Source organism: Microtus pennsylvanicus, chromosome 7 (assembly GCF_037038515.1).
Source record: "Microtus pennsylvanicus isolate mMicPen1 chromosome 7, mMicPen1.hap1, whole genome shotgun sequence".
In the NCBI taxonomy this organism is placed as follows: domain Eukaryota; kingdom Metazoa; phylum Chordata; class Mammalia; order Rodentia; family Cricetidae; genus Microtus; species Microtus pennsylvanicus.
The window spans coordinates 84,428,945-84,436,130 of record NC_134585.1 but is presented as its reverse complement, the minus strand read 5'-3'; positions in this window follow the sequence as shown (position 1 = coordinate 84,436,130).

Genomic DNA, 7,186 nt, shown 5'->3' with positions numbered 1-7,186 from the left:
CTAGACTGGTGTTTCTTCCTTTTCTTCCTCCTCCTCTTCCTCCTCCTCCTCCTCCTCCTCTTCTTCCTCTTTCTTTTCCTCCTCTTCTTCTTCCTCCTCCTTTCTCCCTCCCCCTCCTGCCCTCTTCCTCTCCTTTCTCCTCTGCCACTGCTCTTCTTCCTCCTATTCTTCCTTGTGCCCCCATCCTCTTTCTTCATCCCTAACCAGTATGAGTGTCAAGAATCACTCAGCTCCAGGTGATACCAGCAGCAAACAAACACAAACACGGAGAAGCAATGACTGGAAGTTTGTGCAGCCACAGAGTGCAGAGGAGTCACCCCGAGCTGGCCTTGAAGCACCAAATCCTTGTCTGGCTCTGCTCTGTCCTGCCTGTGGGCATCCGACTCTCAAACCCACATCGCAGCTGCTGCTCAGAGAGAGGAGCAGAAGCCAGAACCTTCTGAGAGACATCACCTCTCCTTCAAGAAAGGAACCTTCAGAAAATGCAGCCTGCATCTCCAAGGCCAGATCTGTGTGGTTGGCCAGCCCTGGCAACAAAGGAGGAGAGGAACTTGATGTGCCCAACATATATCGAGTACCCCAGTTTATGTAGGACATTCACACATGACCTACATACTCACTCTTACAACCAAACTGGGTGCTTTCTTCCATACCCAGGCCCAGGAGCCAGGATGCCGGCGTTCTGCAGCTGAAGGTGTATTTGTGCTAGACCTGACTGCACACAGCAGGTTAATGCCACAACTAGACCGTAGCCACAGGGATGTTCTCTTTTCCTCCCTCAAAACAGTCTGGATTCAGGGTAAGGACGACCGGAAGGTCCAGGGCCTTGGGTTCCTGGCATGTTGTCCTACCGTCTTCTGCCTGCAGTTTCCTGGACATTCAACCTCACTAAGTATCACATGCAAACAAAAGACAGGGGCGTAGATAAACTACAGAAAATGATTTCATCATCATAGTTGAGCTATGAGAAGCGCATATGAAAAGCTCTCCTAAGTCAGTTTTCCCCCAGTTTTGTTTCTCTGAGACAAGATTTAAGCTATGTTTAAACACTTTCTTTCATTACATTATGGTCAAAGGTACTATGCATGGTGAGAGATAGGATCTATCTTCTTTCATTTGCGAATATCCAGTTTCCCCAGCACCGTTTGTTGAAGAAGTTGTCTTTTTTTTTGTGGTGTGTATTTTTAGATTCACTGTCAAAAATAAGGTGGCAGTAACTAGATGGGTATTATATTCTATTGGATATTTCTGTTAGTGCCAGTACTGTGCTGTTTTTCTTACTGTGGCTGTCTAGTGAAACTTGAAATCATGTATGGTCATATCTCTGTCATTGTTCTCTTTGATCAGGTTGCTTTAGCTCTCCACAGCCTCTTATGATTGAATTTTACATTATTTTCTCCTTCTCTGAAGAATAGTTTTGGGCTATTAATGGGGCTGCATTGAGTCTATAATTTTGCTTTTGGCAATGTAGACATTTTCACAAGGCGAATTCTTCTAATCCATGAACATGGGAGAGCTTCTCAACCCTGGAGCACTGTTAGAGTATAGTTTTATAGGAGCTGAGAGCGGGGGACAGCCATATGTGGATAAGAAAGGATGTGTGAATCCCAGAAAAAATGAGGATGGGGCTACTTGGGATGCCAAAGCTACAAACATCCCCTACGAAAAGCTCAACCCCAGCACTTTCTATTCCAGACCACTCTTTCCCACCTCTCTTTGTCACCTGTCACTCATGCTGCTCTTGGCTGGCCTTTATCATCACACTCTTTTTGCCCAATTTTTTTAAAGATAGGATTCATAGTGTAGCCCTGGCTATCCCAGAATTCACTCTGTAGACCAGGCTGGCCTCAGACTCACAGAGATCTGCCTACCTCTGCCTCCCGAGTGCTGGATTAAAGGAGTGTGTTACTACTGCCGGCTCCAAATTTCAATTTATAAATCTCTTCGGAGAATTTGCAAACCGGGTGATCAAGGCCATTCAAATTATTTCCAGGGGAGAGATAATGGGTCCTGAGTAGAGTCTTAATAGCATCGCTATGAGAAAGAATTATAGAATCTGATATTCTGTTTTATGGACCTAAACGTCATTTTTGCACTTTAAATCTTTTCTTTGCAAATCTGCCTTCATACTAGGAATGTATTAATGTAAATTCAAAACCCATCGAGCATGAACAGGAAGCAACATGAACATGGTTGGTAGTCTCATAAATTTAAGTGTATTTTTTGTTTACAAGATAGACATTTCATTTTACCTTTCTATTTACAGTACCTTTCTAACTTCAAATATACACTTTGACATCCATGATCATGGGAGAATAGGGATTTAAAAAAAACTCTGTAAATTCTTACATACGACATATATTGTATAGCATGTTAAGTTTTGATTGTCATGTTTGGAGCAATCACAGTAACACGAAGTTCTCAAATGTTTCGTTTTAACCATGTTTCACCTGTTCTTCAGGGATGGCCAAGGTGGTGGAAGCTGAGTATTGATAGGGGTGGTTTTTTTTTTTTTTTTGGCCCTTTCTGAGAATTTCTATGTAATTCGACTAACAAGAAAGGTAAGGAAACGAAAACAGTTCCGGTTATATTACGGGATCTAGAGTTGGGTTTGAAGCCAGTGAACCTAGTGAAGCCGCTTATAACCCCAGCACTTGGGAGACTGAAGCAGGATGCCAGTGAGACCCGTTCCAAAAGAAAAAAAAAATCAAAGAACAAAACAAAATGAAAAAGAAATATTAAAAACAAAAACTATGTGATTTAAGGATTTCAGAGCAACATTCTTGACCAGAAAGTCCTTTAAGGACCCTGCCCCCGGGCCCCGCCCTACTGCTTCCGGGAAATCCCAGCCCAGTTTCCGTCCTGGAGGTTGGGTCCCTGGCTGTCCTGACGCCCTGCCCTGCGCGAGGCTTCTGGACGACGGTTGCTGGGTCCCTGGGCCGGTGAGACTTGCTAAAGGGATTGTAGGTTCTCCCAGTTTTCTCCATCCTTCTGCTCCAGGCCCCCAGTACCGCTCCTGCTGTTGCCTCCCGTTCGTTAGCTAAGGAAGGCCTCGTCCCTTCCCTTCCCGTCGCGTCCCTCCTCACATGGCTCCATCACACTGGAAGCCCTCTTCCGTCTTCTTCCTGACTCATTTCTTTCCTCTCTCAACGCGTGTCTCTGATTTTTCTGTCTCTCAACAGCCCTTGCAAGTAAGAAAGAAGAGATCTTTCCATCAAGACTGACAGCAAAATTAATCCACTGGGCAGCCGCTGTTTATACAAAATGGCGAATCTGGGGCGATAAAGCGTCACGTGCACCTCTAGTTGCAGATGTGTCCCAGGATTGGCTTCTGATTTCCAGAAGGCTTTCGTTCCTTTCCCCACTCCCCCGACCAGGATTTCTCTTGGACGTCATCACAGCCGAGTAATTAACATCAATGCTTTTGAAGGATTAAGGACTGTCGTCGCATGTGCAGGTGGTGGCACTGTTTTTGGAATATCACCCTGTTAAGATGCCTTAAAAGCTTGTTACCTAGGTTGTAAGATTCTCTGCCGGAACACAAGGTATCTTAAGATTGCAGACAAACTCCTGAAAGATCAGGTAGGTTGAGCAATTTTGATATCATCAAAAGAATGCTTAGTGGTTACCTTTAAGGTTGTTTTTTTTTTTTTGCATATTTGATAGCTAGAAACAGAGTCCAGTCATATGCATACTTTTTCACACAGTACTCAAATCCCGTGAATGATCAAATTAGTTGATGGAGAGATGCAGTTGGCACCTACAGAGGCCATCTTTCATACTTCTGGTTTTCTGCAGGGATAAATTGAATTCAATGAATCAAATAATTGTGGAATAATACCAAAAAAAGTCCTTACTGTTGCATGTGGGTGTTCATTCTCCGTGTTCATTATCATGCCTATAAAAGGGACATACAGAAGCTGGGGAGATAGCTTAGTCTTAAAAATGCCTGTTGTGCAAACAAAAGAACCAGGACTTGGATCCATATCCCCTACAGATGCCAGTGTGCATCTATAACCCTAGCTGGAGGGGTAAAGACAGATGGCCAGCCAGTCTAGCCCCAGGTTCAGTGAGAGACCGTGGCTCAAAAACTAAAAGGTTGCAGCCGGGGAGATGCCTCGGTGAGTAAGAACATTTTCAGTGTAAGCATTATGACCTGAGGTCAAATCCCTGGATCTCAAAAAATGTTCTTCATCCCTAGTAGTTACGGGGAAAGGTCCTAAGGCGTCACGTCTACCTACCTACCTACCTGTCTGTCTGTCTGTCTGTCTGTCTGTCTGTCTAAAATTACATTTAGTATATATATAGATATAGATATATATACACTTATACATTTAGAGTTTAAATGAAAATTTCCCATCTGGGATGACAATGCTTATAGACTATCTAACAAACCCGCAACACCAGGCATGAGGAGCCGCCCCCCATTAAGTTGTTGGTCAGGGTTGTCCAAGAGACTTCCAAAACATTAGGAAGTCTATTGCTCTTGCCCTTGGTTGCATCCCAGAGGTGGAAGTTAAATCACCATTGCTGAAGACACTTTAGGCACAGTGCCTTGATGACTTGACCTGGATCTGACCTGAAAACTTTCTGCCTGAGAAGGAGCTAAGAAATAATCTCAAGAAATGTTCACCATACCTAGTAATTAGGGAAGTAAAAAAGCAGAACAACTGAGATTTCGTCATGCCCCAATCAGAATGGCAAAGATCAGCAAAACAACAATAAATGCTAGAGAAGATGTGGGGAGTGGGAACCTTCATTCACTTTCTTTTTCTTTTGACAACTCTCTGTTCAGATCCTAAACCCATTTTTGAATGAGTCATTTTTTTCTTTGTTTCCTGAATTCTTTATATATTCAGGATATTAACCCTCTGTCAGATATATAGGTACATCTCCCATTCCGTAAGGCTTCCTCTTCATGAAACTGTTTCTTTGACCATGCAGAAGCTTTTTAGTTTTATGAGGTCCCACTGGTCAGTTGTTGACTTTAGTTCCTGGACCTCTGGGACCCTGTTCAGAAAGTCCTTTCCTACACCCATATCCTGTAGGAAATTGCCTGTGCTTGCTTCTGACAGTTTCCTAGTTAGGTTCTTGGTTCAGTTAATTCCTTTTTGTGCAGGATGATATATGCGGGTCAAATTTCATTCTTTTATATGTGGCCATCTGGTTTTCTCAGCACCATTTTTTGTAGATATTGTCATCTCTCCATTGTGTGCTTTTGGCACATAGGTCATAGATGTCAGAAAGCTCATGAGCACCTATGATGCCAGCTCTAGAGGGACTTTTAACATCCCTGGTCTCTGCTGGCACATGCACACACGTGCACAAACCCACGTGAAGATATAAATACATATAACTTAAAATAATAAGAATAAATCTTAAAAGAAGAAAACTCCTCTTGTTGCTTTCTAGATTTAGGCCATTGTCTTTGGAGAAGGCGTATGCTGTGGTTTCTACATTTTTAACTTGTTGAGGCTTGTTTTATGGCCTGGCTTATCCTTGGGAATATTCCATGATGAGAATAATGAATATTCTTCATCCATTGGATGAAAGGTTCTAAAAATGTCTGTCAGATCCATATTTGTTTAATTTGAAGTTTCTTAATTGAGGTTTGTTTTGATGTAAGTGGAACACTGAGCTCCCAGCTTTTACTGGAAGTATTATATAATTGGTATTGGAGGCTTATGCATATATATTTACAATAATAACATTATCCTCTTTTTAACGATTGCTCTTAATCATTACATGGTTACACCTCTGTGTCTCATTGCAATTTCTGTCTTAAAGCCTATAATGTGGTATTAGCTGTTCCACTTGGTTTTTGACTTGAATAAAATATTTTCTTCCATCCCTTCACTTCCAGTCCTGGTTGGTGTCGTCACTAATGATTTGAGTTTCTTGTGAGCAGCATGTTTTGGGGCCATTGGCTGTGTGTGTGTGTGTGTGTGTGTGTGTGTGTGTGTGTGTGTTTAGTGAGCACAAAACTTTTAACCTAGAAATTTAATCTATTTAATTATCAATAAGTAAAGACTTGCTTCTATCATTAATTTTTTTCTCTGATTGTTCTATATATCCTTTATCTTTATCTCCTGTTGTCTATCTTTGGTTGTATTCTGTTTTGATAACATTTGGGAATTTTCTCTTTTGTGTATCTGCTTTACTAGTGCATTTTATACTTTTATGTGTTTTAATTGTGGTATGTTATTGTTTATTTCTGTATGTAGGATCCCTTAAGCTCTTGGGATATAAGGAGTGTAAGTAATGCCTGTTTTGTGATAATGCATAAATGGAGACTGCTTTTTTGTTTCCCAGCTACCCAGTCCCGAATAAGCAAACAAAAACTATATTAGTTACAACACTGTTGGGCTGGTAGCTCACGCATATTTCTAGCTAGTTCTCACATCTAATAGAAATTAACCCATTTCTATTAGTCTGTGTTTTGCCACAAGGCTGTGGCTTACTGGTGAGTTTAGGACATCTTTCTCCTTCAGCAGCTATATGTCATCTGCCTGACTCTACCTTCTTTCTCCCTGCATTCAGTTTAGTTTTTTCGCCTAGCTATATTCTGTCCTGTCATAGGCCAAAATAGTTCTTTATTAACCAATGGTAATAAAACATATTCACAGCATACAGAGGGGAATCCCACATCAGTAATGAGTTTCTTGAGTTTTTGCTTGTTGTAAAAATAATTAACTTCTGGAGGTCTGACTGATTATAATTATTCTTGGTTGGCAGTATTTGCTCTTTTTGAAACAAGATCTTGTTATAGTACAGGCTTCTCCTCAAACATGTGACCCTCCTGTCTCAACCTTCTAAGTGCTGGAACAGCAGATGTCCGTCACACCCATCTTGGCACTTTTTTTCTTTTAGCAATGTGAATATGTCACCTTATTCTCTTGGCCTGTAAAATTCTGTTGAGAAATCTACTTTGTGTCTTAGGGATTCCCTTATATGTGTAGATGCTAGTTTCTGTCCCATCCAGTCCCGCAGCCATTTAGTTCCAAAGAAACACACAGAGACTTATATTAATTATAAACTTGTTTGTCCTATTAGCTCAGGCTTATTATAACTAGCTCTTATAACTTAAATTAACCCATAATTCTTGCCTATGTTTAGCCACGTGGCTTGGTCCTTTTCTTGGTGCAGCATTCTCATATTTCTTCCTTTGGCAGTAACTGACTCTCTG